Here is a 19,190-nt window from a genome sequence, read left to right on the forward strand (position 1 = left end):
TCCACACCCCTGCTGATGCACTCAAAAGAACGAAGGAAGGCTCTGAAAGCAAAATATGAATCTGTCTTTAATGGTCACAATTATAGGTCAGTAACTTCCTCCATCCAAGCCATATTCCCAGAGTGCTCACTGGAGGTATTACAGAGACTAATTATCTTACATCCCTTGATTTACATATTCACAAGTAGTGCATATATAATGGGCAATAACTCAGGAGATCCACTCGTGCTCACACAGCATGTAATGGCAGAACCATTTTGGGCCTTTTCTAGACATCATTAAAGAATACAATAACTAGGCTGGAGCACTTGTTCTGCCACATTTCTACTTGAGGAAGGTTGTCAAGTGAGGAATTACATCTGTGTATAAACTACCTGAAGCTTCTATTAAACTAGTTCATGGCAGGTGCTTGACCTAGAACAAACACACTTTTGTGTCCTACTGATAATGGGCAACATTCCCATGGTTAACTACTTAAATCAATTAGGTATAAAATACAGATTTGTGGCTGAGATGATGATGAAAATATACTGCTGGGTGGCGCTGGTTGGATTAACATATAGTAATTAAATTACTTTACATTATAAAAAAAACAGAAATTCATTGAAAACAAAAACAAAAGGTTCAGAAAGGTTACTGACCATGTTGTGAGTGATGTAATATGTACGGACGTAAGCAGTGCATTGTGGGGCGTAAGTTATAGGTAGGTCTTGTATCTAGAACTGTGGAATTTCTATGGTTTTGTATGAATGTAAACAGAGCCTAACTAGAACGTCTCTGTAACCTTTGGTTTTTTTCAGTGAATTTCTATGTTTTTTTAGTTCTATTTGTTAACTAGAACATATATGTAAGCATGGGCAGTGGCTCAAATACCAACTTATACACCCTTAGAGCCAATTAGACAAACACGCAGTCACTTACAAAGCTAATATTACCTTCACTTATTCTCCTATACAACTAGTGACAAACACACATACACTCACTGATACACCCAGTTACTCACCAATGCAGCCAGTCAGACACCCAGTCATAAGATAAACAGCCACCCAGACACTGACTTACTGACTCATACAATTACTTACACACCCACTTACTCACCCATATAACAACATAACCACTCACCCACACGGATACTCACAAACCCACTTACTTAGTGATACAGATACTAACATTTATTCATTGACCAATACAGTCACTAACACAAGTACACACTCACCCATACATTCAGTGACACATTAACTCAGGAGGTGGATCTGCAGTTTGCCCCCCCCCCCAAAAAAAAACTGCCCATCTTTTTGCCCCCCCCCCCACCTCCTTCTATGTGTTGTCTGCGGACGGGATGCCTGTATCCTGACACCTTATTTGTTCTTCCCCTCCCTCATCACACAAGAGACTTGATAACCCACCAAAGAGATCAACCTTTTCTGCCTGCGTCTATCTCTTGGAGAACATGTTGAGGTACATAGACTACTACCTTGCCCCAAAAGTAAAAAAAATCTTACTTTTTACATCCAGGACACCTGGGACCTGCTAGGATAATAGGAGGAGTTACTTGGCAAGAAGATTACCATCTGGTACCAAGTGATATAGTATTACTTTATACTGCCATCAAGCACGAAATTCGACTTGAGGCATGTGTATATTTTATGAAACAAAACCCAGCGGCCAAATATGAACACTCAAAGATGCTCATTGAAATGATAAAGCTGTTTTTAAAGAATAATATCTTCCTGTTCAACAACCAAATGTACATACAATAATGCACTTCTAAGGGTATTTCATTTTCTCCCAGGGACGCAAACCTGACAATGGGATGGTGGAAGAATGAGGCAGCACAGGGTGAAATATCAGAGTATTATCTAAACAACATCGTCTTATGGGCAAGATATATAAATGATTTATTCATAATGGGGACTGCATGAGTAAGGATTCTGAAACACATTTTAGATACCTCAATAATGATTGTGATCTTCAATTCACTCATATTATCGATAAAGAACGGATTAACTTTCTTGATGTCACTATGTCATGAACAGAGAAACATCCACTAATGCAATGTAGCATGACTCAAGTTTTCAGCCACAGTCTCTGATCAACAGCATTCCATACAGTGAATTTCTATGACTAAAAGGAAACTGCACGAAATTGGAAAATCTTGAGAACAACTGTAAGAAAACATGGCAAAAATTCTGCATGAGAGGCTACCATGAGTGTTTCAAAATCCTTACTTGTGCTGTATAAATCTCGCCTCAAGGGTGATTTGCTGTGCTCTATAAATGTTTGCTTGATTGATTGAACAAACCCACATCCAGAGAGGATATGAGAGATCCAAACGTATTATTCGTATTGAAACTCTTATCACTAAGAAAGAGAAACCAAAGGAAAGAACAAAGGAAAATGAAATACAATTAATATTAACATACAGCAAAGAAAGCTTCTGCTTTAAACAAATATTTAAAATATATTGGAATATCCTCAAGGAAGATCAAGATATTGGACCAAAACTCAGCCCAACTGTATCTAAAACGTACAAGACAGCACAGTCACTCAGAGATAAATTAATAGGGAGCCATTTTGATGATAAATCACAAGGAACTTGGCTAACTAAATTGGCCAATGGCTTCAGAAAATGTTTTAAATGTAAAGCCTGCAAAACAGGCAAGAACACAAGAGCAATAAAAGAATATAAAGTAAAACAGATAACAATAAAGCAAGACTTGATTGTGAAACACCATACGTAGGATACATTCTTGAATGTAAGTGTGGCTTAAAATATATTGGGAGCTCTAAAGGAACGTATTCTTGAGCGTATTAGGGTGAAAGAAAATAGGGATATCACCTATGCAGTAGCAAAACATTTAATGAAAGAACATCAAGGAGAAACCTGGAAATCTCTTGTATACAAACATGCAGCTAAATCCCCTATAGGATAAAACAGGGTGCACACTCTTCGACAAAAAGAAATCAATTATATCATAATGCTTCAAATGAAAAGACCCAAGGGTTTCAACAATGATGAGGAATTTCATGTACCTCTGAAATAATTAAGAGCAACATTTAGATTTGAAACAATTTGGAGAAGGCCCATGCCATTTTACGCAAAAGAATCATAACACTCTTGCCAAAAGACAATGTTGAGAGTTAAGAGACCTCATTTAGAGGCCAAATGACAAAATATGTCTAAACAATTAATCTGTGTTATCGCATTGGAGCAATGTATTGTTTGAGAGTTGAATGTCTGACCAATGCTCCTTTAGAGTCATAATTAATGTTAGATGACATTTAAAATTTGCCGACATCATCCCAATTGAAATATTTGATTTCATGTTGAAATGTTTGTCATGGTAACTATAACTACATATACCAGAATGCAGTAGTAAATTAAGATCTGCAAGTGTATAAATAGTCAAAACAAATGTAGGACCACAAGCTGTGATCAGGACTGAATAGTTGAAACACGTTGTATTGGCCAGGTATACATGTATGCTGTTGAGTGCTGCTTTTCTTCATTTAGGAATATTGTGGAGGCGGTCTGACCTCTACAGACCAATTTGGAAGAATATATATGTATTGTTGTTGCGGGGGCATATCTTGACCCACCCCTCCCCCAGCACTGATTTGGATAGGGGAGATTCTCCGCAGGATGGAGATCCCCAAGCAGGGATCTAATGACTAAACCCCAAAAACTATTACACCCAACCTCAAAAGTATTTTGTCCCCGCTACACATAGGAAGTATTTGCCTTTAGTCTGCCCCCACCCGGGTATTTTTAACTGTGGTGTGGGGGAAGCAAAATGGACAGGAATTAACATGGTTTCTGCATGTGGGTGGTAGCAACAGCGCAGGAGTGTGGGTGGGAGGAAGAAACACTGCAGCATGGGATGGAGAAAGCAACACGGGGAAAAGACAGCAATTTAAGCAAGTGCGAAGAAAGCACACAAGTGAGAACTCTTTCTAGAGAGAGTGGGGGAGGGGCACACAGGTGAGAGAGGAACACATAGTGCGATGAGGAGGAGAAAAGCATAGGAGGAAAAAACATGCCTAAAAATTGAGCATTGTATGATCCATTTTTCAGGGGCAGGATCAACAAAGCAGATAACTGAGACGGATAATGAAACCGACCAATAGTATGCAATGTGTAGCCTGTATGCCAACGGTATGATAACAATGCGTCTCACAACAAACAGCGCATGCGTAGACTGAGGTATGACCATTTTATTTATTTATTTTTTTTAAACTTACAAGTTCCATTTTCAACATGCATATAATCACAAACATATAAAAAATGTGTTAGTAAATAAATACCCAACTACGTATAAAGCAATATCAGCCAACTTGAACACGAAAATCTGAGGAATAACAATTTTATTTCCGGATTTAAATGGGTGTTTCGTGGCTCAACCTAAAAACAATGGTAAACATTGTTAGCAGACATGTTTGACATTTTCAAATTAGATTATTATATACTTAAATGTATTTTTAGGTTACAAACAAGTTCATTGAATGTTACAAATAGTGATATTTTAGAAACAAATTAAATTTCAGGAATAAAGCCGATATTAACAATAATGGCATACCTCGTTTTAAAGTAAGATAGGTCCCCAAATGAAACTACAAGGTGCACAATTAGTATCATGGAGTTGATTTTAAAAAGCACTCATCTCATACAACAAAAATGCATTGTCTCTAGTGCCTTACAAGCTAACAAAATTGACAAAGGGGCACGACTTCGGTAGTAGTAATGCAGATGTGTCAAACATGAAGGTTTTTAAGGTTACGAGAACTACGAATAATGTAGAAGATATGCAAGGAAAATAGGAGTACATATTCCAGAGCACTTCCGTACTGGAAGTTGGATAAGTCTGGTTTCTTGATCCGAGATACATCCAATCTTGCAAAGTAAAATATTGATAGATTAGGACGAGTCTTTAAAATAACTTTTTATAAAAAGACCAGCCACGGCTAGTCAGTAACAAAAAAGTATGACGAATTAAAGTGTTGAACCCAATCTTAAGTAGCACACACTGCCATTTATTAACTTGGTGTGCTGGCAGTGCTGCGTGCTGGGCATAGTTGATTTCAGAAAAAACACAGTTTATTCAATAACAAAGTGTTCATTAAGGGAACATCACTTCGTGTGAAATGAAATAAAAATTGCAAACCCAATCTGGCATTTAACAATTAATAGACCAAAGCCTTAAGATAGTCATTTGGAATAAGTAGTTTAGTTTATTGCATGTGACCTAGTTAAAAGGAAACCAGACTCCTCCAGCTTGGAAATTTAACTCCAGTTCTTCGTCACAAATGACCACCAAGTTTTTTTTTAATTATTTGGCAGAGGATATATTTTTTGTCAAAGAAAGTTGAAGTACACAATAAAACTCAATTTTGGGATGCAGCTTTGGAATATGATGGGGTCTTTGCAACAGACTGTTAAATCTAATCCACTTAGCTTGAGCCCAATCAAGCTCAGGCAACCTGTCATTGACTGGAAATCTTGAAGAAAAAGAAATGTCCTCCTCTGACCCTTGATGCACAGATAGATTGCATATTAACAGAGTAGGAATTTAATGTGTTTGTGGGATGAAAGCATTTATACAAGGGCCCCCATAAATAAATTATACAGTAAGGGGAATTCATGTGGAGCCCTGAGGTGTAAAATAATTCACCTCAACTGGATTTAAAGAACACTTCCTACTAGAATTGGCTTGACCAGTAGTTCATTTATACGGGTTAGTGCCTGTTGGGGCTTATTTTTTGTGGTCTGGGATTCCTTTGATACCTCCCTGCCGGTGGCTGGGTCCACCAGCTCCAGGTTCACTGATGGGTCCCAGCCCTGCCGCAGAACATTGTCATATTTGCCTGATATAGGTACTCTGGTTTGCAAGATGGGGTCGGTAGAGTGCTCCCCTCTGGCCAAGTACACACACAAATATGTGCATCTGCTTTAGAATAGTTTGTTCTGATGCCTGATTGTTGCACATCACAATGCAGAAAGAGAAGAAGCAGCAGAAAGAGAAGAAGCAGTAGACAGAGGAAGCGACAATAACTAACGCATTCCACCATGCACAGCCCGTACGGCCTCCTGGATGAGATGATTCAACCATACTACCTGTGTACGGAGAAGCCAGGTAACTACTGATGCATGCTTTGCTAAAGGTACAACGATTTGGGTGCTGTCTGTAAACATATTCACAGCAAAGCATTGTAACAATCACTTCTTCAGCTGTGGCCAACGATGCTCTAGTACATCTCAAAGAAAACTGCCTTTCAAATAAACAACATTGATAACCTAATAAAGTGCTCTGCCATGATTCAAACCACTTGTAAACAGTATGTTATGTTTCTAGGCATGCAAATGTGGGTTGAGCCATCACATTAAAACAGGGACGAGATGGAGCAAGACACAACCACATATGGTCTACTTGTAATTTGTTTTATTTTACTGCATAGCTGCCCAGTATGTTTTTGGAACTTCACCATCATTTTATGTACAGCACAATTCAAAGTATTGAGGATTGTGTCACCTATGACTTGAGACCACTGTGGGGCTTTAGCCATGTAAAGCGTAGCTCTATAAATGAAAATATATGCAGCAGGGACATAGCTATCCTTAGTGACAGCTTCTCCAACAAGTAGCTTGTGAACTATTGGTAGCTCTCCAGTTACCAGTTAGTAGCTCGCCTCTCTGCATCCCAGCCTACTAAACTAAACTAGACGTTTTTGCTTGGTTCAACTAAAAATCGCCCATATGAACTCAAAGACAAAGATGTGGAAAGCCAAAAGATCATAGCATGAGTGTACAAAATGCCAAAACCCTTGAATAACAAGGAGGCAAGACATCTATTAAGAAGTGTGAGATCTATGGCACCACCTTTACCATAGCTAGACCATTTGGTTTCTCAAACGCTGATGACCTTGAAAAAGGCAGTTAAGTGAGCCTTCCAAGATACTAATAGAAACTCTGACGGTGGGTTTTATGGACAAGACTAGTGAGATTTTACATCCCAGGTACTGTACAAATATGACCTATACAATAGGTCATACGAAGGAAACCATTACTCAAGACAGCCCATCATGAGGCCTGTTTGGAAAATGAAAAAGGCACACATTAATTTCAATCACAGATTAACCAAATAAAATAACAATTCTAAATATGAAGCAATTTTAGTTCATCTTAACGACTTGGGTAGACTACATTTTGAACCAACACTATACATTACATTTGTTTCAGTGACTACAATCTATATAATGACAAGTCATAATATTAATCTGGGCCATACTAGGTAGCAGACATTTTGAACCATGAGACAGTGGAATCACCGCAAATTGAGTGTTTTGACACTGAGGTGTGTAAGGTAATCTTTCATAGAATGTTTACCGGCTGAAAAAGTATTGCTGATGCTGGGAATTAAAGAGTTAACTGAGCAGATGGCTAGAAAAATGAGGTTCCAATACCACAGAATTCATTATAAATAATAAGGACACATCGCACTTCGCAGAAAACACAATGAGCCCCGCAGAGGGTGGAAATGGACGGGATGTACTTAATCTAATGTGCCATAACTTACCATAGTGTCTCTGCTGTCACTTGCCAGCTGGTATCTTTTCAGCTCAACAGTGGAGAACTGCTAGACTGAAATTACCTTTAGATGCAGCTCTGTGGCTGTGTAGACTAAAAAGGCTCTTTCCTGTTTAGTGGCAACAAAGAGCGTTGACACAATTGATAGAGTAAAACCATGGGCCTTTTGTATGATCATAGGCATCCAGTGGTTGCAAACCCTGTGATGTGCTAAAATAGAGGGAGCAGGACCACTAAATGGACTGTTGGAATGTACTAAACCCAAACCGTGATTCGGTAACAAGTTACAGAATCGTAAAACAGGGTTAGAAAGGTTATGTGGCGGGGGGGTTGGGCATCCCTTCCAAATAGCTTTTCATTTTTGCGTATATCAATGTGTTGCAAATGCAATCTAGTTGTAAAGCACTGAAATTTTACTAAACTCCAACAAAGGGTAGTAAGACATTCACAAAATTAAGGGGGTACTTGGAACCACCTTTCAAGTGGTAAATGTAAGGAAAAAAAATGTTGGGGTGTGGGCAGGGGTCCAGGAAACCACAACCCTCTTTCAAACAGGCTTTTAAAACATTTAAGAACCTTTAACTTTAAATACAGAAAACACAGCCACATTTTATGGAAAAAAAAACTACAATAAACAAATGATCATTTAAGAAACAATCACAGAAGCAGTGGTCTGTTGACCACAGCATGGCACCATCACCCAGATGGCCACCAATAGTAATTAGTCACAGGTTATGACCTACCTCATGAACATGGATAACGTGGGTCAGATTGTGACCCACTGCAATCTGTAACTTTGTGATCAGACCTTTTAGTATGTAGACTGGTTAGCAACATTCCACAATTATCACACTTCTAGCCCATATTCCAATAATGGCATTAGCCTATATATTCTTGTTAGCATAGTTTCAAAACACTCTTAAACAGTGAACATGCTATTTTCAGGAGGATACTGGAATCGCATTTTTTAAACTGTGCTAATTGAGGATTGGCAAATATACACTTGTTGACCTGTAGGTTTATATGTGCAGAAAAACCCTTACAATAGTGTTTTCAGGTTTTCCTTTCAAATGAACCTCTCCGTTCGCCATCTCAGACAAGGCAGGAAAAACAGCCTCAGCTTATTGACTGTGATTACAAAGGTCTCTGACTGACACTGGTATGCTAACAGCAAAGCAGCCCAAAGCCTGGGAAGTCAGCACCCGCCAACAGTGGCAAGAAACGTTATTGTTCATGTGGCAGGCAGGACATTGATGGGCAGTACATCACCAAGGTTTCACCTTGCCAAGAAAACCCACCCTACACATACTGTCAACCTCATTGTAGCCAAATGGAAATCCAGGAATCTAGGGACCTAGCTCCACCACTTACAAAGTGGCATGTGGTAAGTATAGGATATTTAAATCCTGAGCTGCAACACAGTATCGGCAAGGTAGCCTAACGGAATGGACAAGGGTAGGCTCTAGGTGCAATCTTCTCCTACTGCAGGTGTCTCTCTTAACAGATTAGGACAGGTCTAACTTTTTGACCTCTGCGGAACCCTACTGAGTCTTTATTGGAAGCTGGGGACTCCCAGCCTAAGCAATGTCTATGATTTGGACCTCAAAGCAGTACACAAAAACAAGTATAGACTAAGCATATGCTCAAATGTTGAAATAATTTGTGTAATGCGTAGTCAAATTTAGAAAAAATGTACACATTTTTTTATTTAATTTTGTAAAACAGTTGCATACCCCCTGAGTAAGCCTCAAGGACCCCCAGGGGTCCTCGGAGCACAAGTTAAGAACCACTGAATTAGAGTGTTCAAGTACCCAGTGCTAATCAAAAGGTTTCAAAGGCAAAAGCAATAATGTGCTGAAGTGATTACATGTGCTTTAATGCCAACTGCTGCTCCAACCGAGGCATGGTGGTGTTACAGGACAAAACAAAAAGTAAGGGCAGAAAGTATCTACATTAAAGAGCTCAAAGGAGACTATAAGCCAATACCCCAGTAGCCGTTACGGTACGCCCTTGAATGGAAGCAACAGCACCCAGTTCTTCTTTAGACCAGTTGGGAGCCTAACCAACATTTAGCCGAGTTACAGGTTCGAGACGTGAGGCAAACTTAAAGGATATTTCAACACCAGATGATGCAATTCCTGGTGACTGCTGGAAAGTCAGATGGGTAGTCAGCTTAGGTCACAGCATCGTCTACCTTTGGATCTCATGTAAGTTACCATGTTACCTTCTATCATTTTCTCCAATGAAGATTGTGATGGCTTCAATTATTCCATTGTTTTGTCGTTCATTCTTAACTGCATGTACATCTGTTGACTTGGTAATGGGATTTCTAAGATATGCCTCCTGCAAATCTACATTGAAATTGCATATAACACACCACAGTAAGGCAGAGGCAAACACACCGAGGTTTAGCAAGGTACATGTCAGTAGACAAAGGTGAACAGACCAGACACCTCTAGAACACAGGCAACAAACACAGAACAGGCAGGGGCAAGAATATACAAATTAGGTGCCTCCCCCAGCGGCAATGGGAGCCCGAGAGGCAAAAAGAGATAAGCAGTAAAGCACAGCCAGGCCACGGAAGCAGAGACAAGGGGGTACAAAAGTGACAATTGAGGGTAGGACAGCATTGACCCCAAAAAAATGTAAAAAAACAAATTGGCAAATCAAATAAGCTAATGAAGCGCAACATATTACCTTTGCCAAATCTTGTTCACTTGAGTTATATGTATCAAGGTCGGGAGCACTACCTGGAGTTTTCCTCCCGAGTCTGGGGGCCCTCCACACCTTGGAAAAGTTCTCAAGTGTTAGTTGTAAAGTGTGGGCAAAGAAGATCAGACTCTGAAACCCGGTTCGCAAAAATCAACAGGTTGATGTGATCCAGGCCAAAAACCACCTGTTCTCTAGTTTTATTCTTCGCCTAAAAAATGATAACTTCTTGCTGCTGAATGGTATGATAGTGTAACATACAAAGACAAGCAGGGAAAGTCCTTCACCGATATAAAGGTTCCTTTTTATTTGCTTCCAATAATGTTTAATAATTCCGTAGCGAAAGTGATAGAAGAATGTGAAGCGGAAATGTACATTAGGCATATGTGACTGTCTTCGGGGTGTTTGTGCAGGCAGCTGTAAAACTGAGGGCCAACCAGTGCTTAATTTGAGCCGGTGGTTTCCGGTGCTGGGCACTGGCTCTTATTTTTGATGGCAGACACTTATTTTAATGCCTCAAGCATTTGCTGCGAGCAGAAGACACAAATGGAAAAGACAGGGGAACAGAAAAACAAAAAAGCGTCATAAAGGGAGAAATCAGATAGCTGCAAGAGTGAGCGGAAAGGGTAGGAGTGGCTGTAAATTGATTTAAGAGACCCGGGTGGCTTTAGGATTAAGCTGCCTCAGTATTCCGTGCTCGCACATTTCATTGCAGCAGCAGCGTGTTTCAGAAGAGAGCTTTGGGGACAGGCACGTTGTTATTTACAAATTAAGCGCTGGAGCCAACTTGACAGAACACTAGCAGCACTAAAAGGAAAAGTTGTGATTTCATGCACTGTAGCCATTTTATGATGGATAACACTTACATTTAAGTAGGTAACACTTCTATTTAACTAGGTAATGCTCTGACAAGTGTTGACAGCTGTGTAGCTTTGCATCTTGGGGACAGTGGGAGTTGTAGTTTCACAGGCATTTAAAAGGTGAAGGGGCTAAACCCGCACCAGGATTGCTGCTTCTGAATAAAAAGCACCCTCAAAGCTGCAAGTGACTTGGATGTAAATAGCAGCAATGCAGAAAGGGATTCTCCTTTTGGAATTCTGAGAGCCTGAGAAGGCTTAAATAAGTAAAGATCCCCACTAGCAGGAAAGAAACAACAATTTTTTTTTTTTAACTTGCTAAAGATACAGTGGAAGCATGCAATCTGACACCACAGTGAAACCTGAACACAAGCCTTAGAGGCAGCTGAGAGAGACCTGGAAAAGGGCACGGGTACATGTAGGTGATCTAGTGACAAAGAGGTGAGTTAGAGATGGTTGAGGGAGTGACAGGTGTGAGACAGGTAAGCGAGCCTGTTATGGAGTGTGCAGACCTCACACTGAGGGAACATAAGGTACCTAAAGTGAGTGTTGTGGTGAAGTTCACCCCAGTCCCATCTAGTACCATTCGATATCATGCTGATCTTCTTTGGAGGCAATACACTTGTGTTTAGACAAATCATCAGTGTTGTCAATTGTGGCTGTTCCTAGTCCCAATCAGTCCCCTCTAGCAAGGGCAGCTTTCCATTAGATCTCCAAGGAAAAACCCCTCTCAAATTCCTACATGTTTACCTAAAAAATATTATATAGATCAATTTATTTAGAGTTACGATTGTATCTCTAAACAAATCAATATATATCTCAGATTGCCTACCCTCATCACTCTGAAGCAGGTGACCCAAGCAAGACAGTGAAACAAATTTCTTCAATGTGACGCAAGACTCGGGGATTACCTTTCTAAATCCTTTCATTGCCATTGAAGTCTATGGTGGTCAGAGACGCTGTCAGCATCACAGTTTCGGGAGTCTGCATCCCTGCATGAGGCCAGACATCCGTCATTAAGAGGTATAGATCCTTCCCATTCCCTTGCATCACAGAGTAGGACTTGATCCAAGCACATGAGACTTGGCAATCTGTCCTCTGTTATGGTGTCATAATGCTAAACTTATGTAATGTATATTGTGCTGAGACCCATGGTCATGCTAATCTCCCGCACTGTGATACCCCAGGGTCTGGCAGCAGATTACTGCCCCCTTTAGAAGTGACGTTTTTGTATTTGTTCCACCAGAGAACTGATCCCAAAAATGTGCAGGGATTTGTTCCCTTCCAAATTTGATCCAATTATCAGAGTCAAGCGCGAACGGAGAAATATGTGCTTCTAGTAAAGACAGTTACATGCTGTATGGCATTAAAACTAGCCTTATATTCATGTCCTAAGAATAATGTCAAAAACGTGGGTTGATTTACAAATAATGAATGTTAAAAACGTTAAGGTAATGCAGGTCAGTGATTTAGTTACTCTTCTATTTCACGCTTTACTTAATATTTCATTCCCCAAGAGTGTTAGCTATTTCATCATGTTGTGCTTCTACATCTTATCTTGTACAGTGCATACTTTGAGTTGTGCCAAGTGTTTATGCTTGGCTTTGATTGACAGCTCTGGCACTGAGACTGAAAGCAAAGTGCCTGTCAGTGGGTTGGCCTCTCTGCAGAGCACACCGAACAATGGTCACTCATTCCAGTTGCAATAGACATTCGGTGTAAAAGTGTGTGGAGGGTACATGGATGTCAAAATATTTACAAGACAAAAGTAAAAGATAATAAATTGCTAATATGTGAGCTCGTGCAGTGTATTTTTAGGGGTGCTTAAGTGAGGGTGATGCGAGGAAGTGAATTTGAGGGAAGAGTGAAAAAAGGGTGCTGAAGATGTGCAGATGGACCAGATATGCAGAGAAAAAGGGTAATCATATCTAAGATAAAGCACACGTAACTGAAGGCCAATACTCCTTCCACAGACCTCAATAATATTTAATTCAGTCAACCATTGACAAAACCAATAGTACTAGAAGATTTTAGGTGTATGTCAGTTGTGTGTATATATATATATATATATACACACACACACACACATATTATATATATATATATATATATATATATATATATATAAAAAAATAAAAAAAAACTACTGGCGGTCACTAGTAAGTAGTTATAGTTAGAACCTAGTTTCCATAGAAAAAGCGTTTTTTGACTTGTCTATACATTTAGTACCGTTGGATGGATCTTCACGAAATATTCCAGAGAAAGTGCCCTGTAGGGTCTTGTTGTGCATGGAAAGGTTTGGGATGATCCATCAAGCAGTGGTTAAGAAAAAGGGAGGGAATAAAATCCTGCGTTTCCCATGTTAATTCCCACAGACTTTTTAGCCATGCCTGCAGCCCGAACTGCTTGACGGAATTACACCAAATTTGGTAAAAAGGTAGCTTTAGGTCCGCAGATTATGCTTAGTTTTAATTTGGTGCATTTCTGTTCAGTAGTTTTCAAGATATTAAAGGGAAAATAAATCTGTATATCTAGGGCCGCGGATCCCGGATTCTCTCATGCTGTTGGCAACCAAAGTGTAAAAAAAAAAAAAACAGAAGAAGAAAAGGGGGCAGGGTATGTGCACCCTAACCCCCTAGCCTTGGTCCAGTGTTTCCTTCGGACCCCCGCCAGGGCTTAAAAGAGTGCTTGTCAGATGATGGTATCAATGAGCTATGACAGAATTCACTTGCCCATTCAAAAGTTTATTGGACTGCAAATACTAGAAGTATTTTTTATGTGGATGTGCAAATTTGTGTGAATGAAATTCCATACTATGCTAAAGCTTTTGAAAGTGGCATTATGCACAAACTAAATAACAGCAATGACATAACGATATAAATTGAAGAGTTTTGTTTCAGAAAGATAAAGACATAATTACAGATATAACACATTTTTCAGGTATTTAATACACATATTTCCCAAAACCTTTGAGCATTCTCCCCTTTACGTGCTAATGGGGCTAAAGATAAAACTACCCAGTCACAATCCCCAGATAAGATCACAACATGACTTTCAGCAACGACCAGGCAGAGACACACGCGCAGCTGTCCAGTGAAGAAGTGAGAGCTACGTAGACACGACCTGTGCCAACAAGGCGTGTCTGGTTTCACTTTCACATTCCTATCTTTGAATACTTCTCTAGTTTTTTTTTATTTTAGATGGGCATGTGTAGTGGAGCTTTGTATGATGGGTTGGAATGTGGAAACTGATTGGCACATTTCGTTCTGACGGGCATTTTGTTTGTGGCAGTTGGGCGTGTGGACTCTGGGAAGGCAGCTGTTATAGTTCCTCAGTATGTAAGAATAAACGACTTGAACTGGGCGGAGGTGTAAGTCTCCAACATTGCCGAGGGAATACCGCAAAGCACGGGAAAACACCACTGAGTTACGAGATTATTGAAGCACGAATGCTAAGCATCAAATGAAACTGTGATTCAACATCAACAGCGTATAAAACCACAGGCTGCTGTGGTGGCTGGGTGACAATAGTGAGGGCACAGGGGGCGCCACAAGATGAGTAAACTATAGAGAGAAGCAGTCTCGTGGTTGCCTAGGAGCGCAGTGGTGCACGGAGTTCCAGGCACTGTCCTCGGATACACTCCAATAACAGCGTCTGAATCCACAGCCTATCGATTATACGTTTGTGCGACGCTAGAAATGTGGCTACCCATCCGCGTGGAAGAGGAGAGGAGATGCTGTGTAAATAGGAAATATCAAGCAACATGGCCTGTTTGGTTGAGAGGTGAAAGCAGTAATCACTTGTAGCATTCAACAGGTGCCACACACATTTTGCTAGTGGCATATGGAAGTGCATGACTGTGGTATTTGAAATTCATATTTACTTACTTTTTATACTGTTGTAATGTGCTGTATTTGTGTTTTACTGTCTCTAACTTTGTTAGAATGCTTATCTTTGTTCTAAAACACCGTATAACTTCTGAGCTGATGGCTAGGTGCTAGGGCAGTTTTCTCCTGACTTCACCGAAGCAGCAGCTCTGGCCGTGCGTCCCTACTTTGGGCTTCTGACATTTTTCGGACTTTCTACTTCTGGCTCCTATGTCGGTCATTCTGACAAAACCCGATACTACAATGACTAAAGCACACAAACCTTTGTTGGAGGTGCAAGTCATTGAGTGATGACATGCAATCATTGGGTCACCATTCAATGCCTTGCAACACCAACAAAGCAAGTCAATACTTAATTTTGACTTCCACAGACTGACAGAGGCCATTACCTAATGTGTAATATTTTACAGTATGTGAATTTAAGTCTGGCTTAGTTCTCTATCAAGATTTCAAAGCAGAGAGGCTCATTCCTCTTTGGTGTATTGGATTGACAGCTGCATCTGTCAACAGAACAATGATGCCTGTTTCTCTTGCTTACGGATTTGTTAGGAGATCAAAGGCAGTATGTGAGTGTTACTATGCCATGACACAGGAAAATATAAGAGCCCGGTGGCAAGCACGGTCCGGGATCATACCTGCTTATAACCCAGTGTGTAAGTTAACGTTACACAGAAAAAGGGGGGCTGGTGGTTGATGCTAATGATTGCACATCTGAAAATAAAGCGCTCCAATGTATTGTCTCATCTGTAGAGTGACGCACAAGGTGCCGACCTGGTAAGGAAACCCAACCACCACAGGTTTAAAAGTACACAGGAACACAAGTGGAACAGAAGAGAACCACCTATGTCACGTGCTGTATATAACAAGATGCAGAAAAAAGAGCAAAACCTCTATAGGGTCAAAAATGAAATAATAATCAAAAGAAACTTATTGTCCATGTAACAAAGATGAATACAAGAGAAAATAGAAACCAGCCGGTATTTCATTTTTGACCCTATAGAGGATTAAAACATCTTCTGCAACTTGACTTACATGGATTGATTATTTCTGTTTTGAGGAGTGCCCTGGTTTTGCTCTTTTTTCTGCACCAGTGTGTAAGTTGCTGGTATCTCCAGTCTTGTGTTAGCAATACCTGAAACAGAGAATTTAAGACATCAAAGGTCTTCAGGGAACCATCAGAGAATACTTTGTGCATGTTTGCGATGGGAAGGTCAGCCATTTATATGTAGGACCCTCAATGACCAAATCTGTCTTATGCAACAGAGATGCCTCTTGGGTACATCTACATATAAAAAATAAGTTACTTTCCTGTAACTGTAGTTCTCCAGAATTAATATCTTTAAGAGAGTCACATACTCCACAGTACAATTAGAAAAACAGTATAATGTGAGATATAGCTTGGGAAGGTCATAAAGCCTTCACTTTAGTAATATATCAGTATCACTTAATAGAACTCAAACATCAATCAATCAGTTTGCAGCACCCTCTAGAACATTCCCTTCAGAGGCTTGGGTCTCAGATTTTCAGAGCACAAGTGTGAATATTTATTAGTATTTTAGAACAGGTGAACCGCGAGAGCGGAGGGTGGGCCACATGTAAATCTATGAAAAATACCAATAATGGAAAACTACAGTTACAGGAAAATAACCAATTATTTTCCTGTACTGGATTTTTCACAGATTTGCATGCTTCAATCAGATTAAGTAGCAGTTGAATGGCACAAGTAGTGGTACATCAGAATAAATTTGCACGCATTTCTGTACATTTATACGAAAACATATATAAACAGAAACAAATGTGCAAAATACATAAGCGGATGGTGGGTACCACTTACTCCAATGCCTCACTTCACTGGAAAAGATGCTGTAAATACCGCATGGACTATTGCCACATCTCTGAACTGCGGAATACAAGCAGTAGTGCTATGTGAAGGTGTGTTTATTTTTCCAGGCCACAGCTCTGCAGATATCGTGGATAGACACCCCAGTAAACAATGCTGTTGAAGTCGATATACCTTTGGTTGAATGAGCATGCACATTTGTTTGTAGTGGAGTGCCAGCTTTTTGGTGATAAAACAACATGGATAACCACTTCTAGGAGCACTGTATGCTACTTACAACTGTTTCGTTCTGTTAAGGTAAAATGTTAGACATCTCTTGACGTCCAAGGAATGCCATGTCCTTTCTGCTGCAGTCTTGGAATCTGGGAAAAAAAAGTATTTAAAATTATCGGTTCATTTAAGTAGAAGTCCAATGGAACCTTTAGAATGAATTTTGGATTTTATTTCAGAATAAATCAATCAGTTGTGAATTGAAGGAAAGGTTCTTGAATGATGTATGCCTGTATTTCACCAACCCACTTTGCTGATGTAAGTGCTAAGAGGACAGTACTTTGCAAGACAGGAATTAAATGTCCGCTTTGTGTATAGGATCAAATGGGCTTTTCATTAGTTGAGAAAACACAGTGTTCAGTTTCCAGAGTGGGGGAGGACTCTGTACAGGTGGGAAGACCTTAAACAGATCTCTGAGGAATTGTTTGATGAGCTTGCTAGACCACAACAATGGTGATGCTGCTGATCTACTGAGGCTTAATATGGTCTCTAGGTGAACTTTAATGGAAGCATAAGCAAGACCTGAACCTGCTAGATGTGGTAAATAAGAAATAATTTCCTACAGTATAGATAATACTGGGTGCGCGTCTGACCGTTGACACCAGATGTAAAACCGCTTCCATTTAAGACTAAGCCCTCATTACGATTTTGCCGGTCTTTGTCGAAGACCTGCGCTGCAGTCAACAGACTGCCAGTGCAGACGGTCTTCTGACTGCCATATTAGAAGACCTGAAAGAACGTATGCCCACTGAAGAGTCGATTCCACCACCAGCACCGCCACAGCAACAAGACACTGCCCGTCATATTACAATACTTAATTCGGCGTGGCAGAGTCCTGACGGCGGTGCTGTGCTAGAAAATGCAAGGACCCATCCCCTCCTGCACTACCACCTTGCTGGAAGATAATCGTCCAATAGAGGAGGTGGAGGGTGCATGTGTGTGGTGTGTGTGTCTGAATGGGTGGGTGTGTGTGTGTGTATGTGTGCGTGGTGGCTGTGTGTGTGTCTGCATGTATGCAGAGGGGAGGGTGGTGTGTCACAGGTGCAAGTGTGTGTGTTTTTGTATGCAGAGGGGTGGTGGTATCGGTCTGAGTGTGTGTATGTGTGTGAATGGGGGTGTTTGAGTGCAAGTTTGTGAGCGAGCAACTGGGGGGTGTCTGGATGTATGCGTGCGGTTGGGGAGGGGTGCCTGCATGTATGCGCAAGGGAGGGGGTGTTGGGGTGTGAGTGAGTAGGTGTATGTATTGATATGCATGTGAGTGAGGGTGCATTGGCAAGTCTGAGTGAGTGGGGGTATCTGTGTGCTAGTGTGCAGATGGGGGTGCAAGTGTGCGGATTTGGATGCAAGTGAGCGTATGCGGAGACAGGAGTGTCTGAATGTGTGCGTGTGTGGAGGGGATGGGGTGTGCATAAATGCAGAGGGGTGTGGGGGTGTGAATGATTGCGGACAGGGGTGCATATGTGTGAGTGCAAGTGGAGGCACAAGTTATGCTTCCAGATTCACCTGGTGACGGTTCGACCATTTCCAAATTCTTTGGTCCTCTTGGGACAATGCTTGAGATCTTGTGACACCTTGCTTGTTGATATAGTGTATGGTCGCGATGTTGTCTTGTGCAGATGAGCACTGCAGAGTTTTGCAACTCGGGTAGGAAGGCTTAATGTATTGCCTTACATTCTAGAAATTTGATGTGAAGAGATAACTGAGATGGCTCCTATTTGCAGCTGACTTGCAAATCTTACAGATGAACTCCCTAACCCTTTCTGTTGGATGGTGATGACCAACCAGGAAACTTGGGGTAAGAATGTCAGGCCTGTTGAGAGATTTGCCTCTTGAATCCACCAGGGCAGAGCAGAGCACATCTCCTGGGAGCTGCAAAATATATTGTCGAATCGCCCTGCCCAGTTCCTTTTGCAACTTTCATATTTTGAAGGCAACAAAACACTACCAATGGATTGCATGAAGACATCATTCCTAGGAGGGATTTGAAGAGGTGACAGACAGTGAATTGTTTTCCTTGCACTAGATGAGTTAGGTGCAGTAATTTT

At 40.7% G+C, this 19,190-nt stretch overlaps 1 protein-coding gene across 5 annotated transcripts in view; it reads right to left on the reverse strand.

The window, feature by feature from the left end:
- The window catches only part of PKIG (cAMP-dependent protein kinase inhibitor gamma), a 417,015-nt gene that overhangs the window by 366,249 nt on the left and 31,576 nt on the right, over positions 1-19,190 (reverse strand). The window contains exon 2 of one of the 5 annotated variants that reach the window (XM_069243552.1): positions 17,153-17,237. The exons of the other annotated variants lie outside the window; for them this stretch is intronic. The gene's annotated coding sequence lies outside the window, so the exon portion shown is untranslated. The remainder of the gene's footprint in view (positions 1-17,152; positions 17,238-19,190) is intronic. 5 annotated transcript variants of the gene reach the window in all.

The sequence above is a fragment of the Pleurodeles waltl genome, chromosome 7 (assembly GCF_031143425.1).
Source record: "Pleurodeles waltl isolate 20211129_DDA chromosome 7, aPleWal1.hap1.20221129, whole genome shotgun sequence".
NCBI lineage: Eukaryota > Metazoa > Chordata > Amphibia > Caudata > Salamandridae > Pleurodeles > Pleurodeles waltl.